General features: G+C 43.1%; 1 protein-coding gene across 2 annotated transcripts in view; it reads right to left on the reverse strand.

Annotated features, from left to right (window-relative positions):
- The window catches only part of TRAF3IP2 (TRAF3 interacting protein 2), a 46,659-nt gene that overhangs the window by 11,329 nt on the left and 32,873 nt on the right, over window positions 1-2,457 (reverse strand). The window lies entirely within an intron of this gene.

Here is a 2,457-nt window from a genome sequence, read left to right on the forward strand (position 1 = left end):
AGGGCTACAGCTTGAGGCTATGTCTCAAAAAAAAAAACAAAAAAAACTCTCCAAGTCTTCATTTTTAATATGTAGTTAATAAACCTACTTCCTAGGATGGTTTTGAGGATTAAAATGAATTAACACGGAAAAGGCATATCATAATGGCAGGTACAGAGTAAGCACTCTACAAATGGTAATTATTACTAGCATCCCAGCACCTAAATTAGTCTCAGCCACTAATGTAGACATTCTGGAAGGCACAATAAACTAGAACTCTTCCATTTGTCTCTCCAGATCTCTACCAAAATCCACAGCTCCTGTCATGACAATTGCACCAGTGCTAAGGGCTGAATGTGTCCCCTCCAAATTCTTATGTTAAAGCTTTAACCCCTAGTAGGTCATAAGGTGATTTGGCAATAGGCCTTTAAAGAGGTAATTAAGGTAAAATGAATTTATACAGGTGGGCTCTAATCCAACAGGCCTGGTGTCCACAGAAGAAAAGGAGATTAGAACAAGGATGTACATGCACGGAGGAGACCACATGAGGATGGAAGGAGAAGACAGCCGTCTCCAAGCCAAGGACAGAGGCCTCAGGAGACACCCCCTGCTTGGTCTTCCAGCCTCCAGAACCATGAGAAAATAAATTTCTGTATTTAAGCTACTCTGTAGTACTTTATGGGAGCCCAAGCAAATAAATATAGTCGCCCTCTTCTCATTCCAGTAACCATTTTTCCCTTGCCTCTTTAGACCTACAGGCAGTAACAACTCCCTGCCTTTTTGAGTGCCTGGATATTGTGCTATTCCTAAAAAACTGGATTCCCTAAAACCTACCAAGAGCTTTGCAATTGTTCCTTTATTATATGCTCTGTAAATTACCCATTAAGTGTTTTATTTCCACTAATAAATTTGTGATTTCTGGGTGGCATCTGTGGCTCAGTGAATAGGGCACTGGCGCCATATACCGAGGGTGGCGGGTTTGACCCTGGCCCCGGTCAAACTGTAATAACAAAAAAAAAAAAAAATAGCCAGGCATTGGGTGGGCGCCTGTAGTCCCAGCTACTCAGGAGGCTGAGGCAGGAGAATCACCTAAGCCCTGGAGCTGGAGGTCACTGTGAGCTGTGACACCAAGGCACTCTACTGAAGGCAACAAAATGAGACTTCTGTCTCAAGTAAATAAATAAATAAATCTATCTGTGATTTCCACCACAAGGCTTCCCAGTGATGAGGGTTAAGGACAGATTTAAATTCTGCCTATGCAGCCCTAATTTTTAAAAACAAACAAACAAACAAACCCTCTGAGCTCATCTCTATGGGCCATCAGTACATACATTTGGAAATGACAAAACATTTTGTCACTGGCTTTTTGTCTTGGGATGTGATTTTTTATTTATTTATTTTATAGGCAGGGTCTTGCTATGTTGCCCAGGCTGGCCTCAGACTTCTCAGCTTAAGTAATCATCCCACCTCAGCTGTCCTAATAGCTGGAACTACAGGCACACATGTCACGGTTGTCACAAGCCGTCTCCTTCCAGGAATGAGAAAGTGAATTGTTAGTCTCTATACAGTCATGAAGTGGGACTGTATAAATTCTATGCTTTTTTTTTTTTTTACTTTTAGACATTCCCATTTAAAAAATTATTTTATAGAATAAAGAAAATTTCAAGTAAAACTCCTGTTAAACAATACCAGTGAACATTTAACACTGATAGTTAGTTGCTAAGTATTCCTCTTTATCCTTCAACGTTCCTATTCATGGTTATTTCTTTTAATTTTTCACCACTCGCTAGTATTCCCTAGAAGAGGCCTGCAAGAGGCTTCTGGGCAGAAATGAAGTGATCTTGGTGATTGAGAAAAACCAGTCCTCTGAACATGTCCTGTGGTATTTTATTCATCCTAAAGAAAAATTTACGTGGCTGTAAGCTGTGTTAAGGGGCTGCAGGGGGACAGGAGGAATGGATGATTGCTGAGATTTCTTGAGCCAAGATCACAGTGGCCCTGCAGGGCTAGGTTAGGTCGGCCTCCCCTCCCTAGAAGTCCACTAGACCAGGTGAAAACCCAGTCGTGTATTCCCTGTCCAGAAGCATCACAGCCCCTACATGTTCAATGGCACCTGGGCACAGTAGGGGACCTCAGCTTCAGGGGGTCTGCTTCAAACCTCATAACCCAGTGCAGAACAAAAGGACCACGTTAAATAAGCAGGTGACCCTAGTGAAGCCTGCAGCTTCCTGCATCACAGGAAGCTCAGCCAAAGGCAGCCATGATTGGCGAGAGAGGACAAAGGTGCAAAGCACAGTGACAGCCTGGTGCTTCCCTGGGGGTGTCCTTGGGGAGGAGTTATTTGATTCAGCCACACTGCTCCCAGATTAATTGTCCTAAATAACACTCCACTGTTTAGGACTGATCAAATTAAGTCTCAGCCATTCAGCAAGCTTGCTGTGCCATCTATGATCCAGCCTTACCTCTCTTTACCCCCAG

This window comes from Otolemur garnettii, unplaced genomic scaffold, assembly GCF_000181295.1.
Source record: "Otolemur garnettii isolate 467f Iridium unplaced genomic scaffold, OtoGar3 scaffold00002, whole genome shotgun sequence".
Lineage (NCBI taxonomy): Eukaryota > Metazoa > Chordata > Mammalia > Primates > Galagidae > Otolemur > Otolemur garnettii.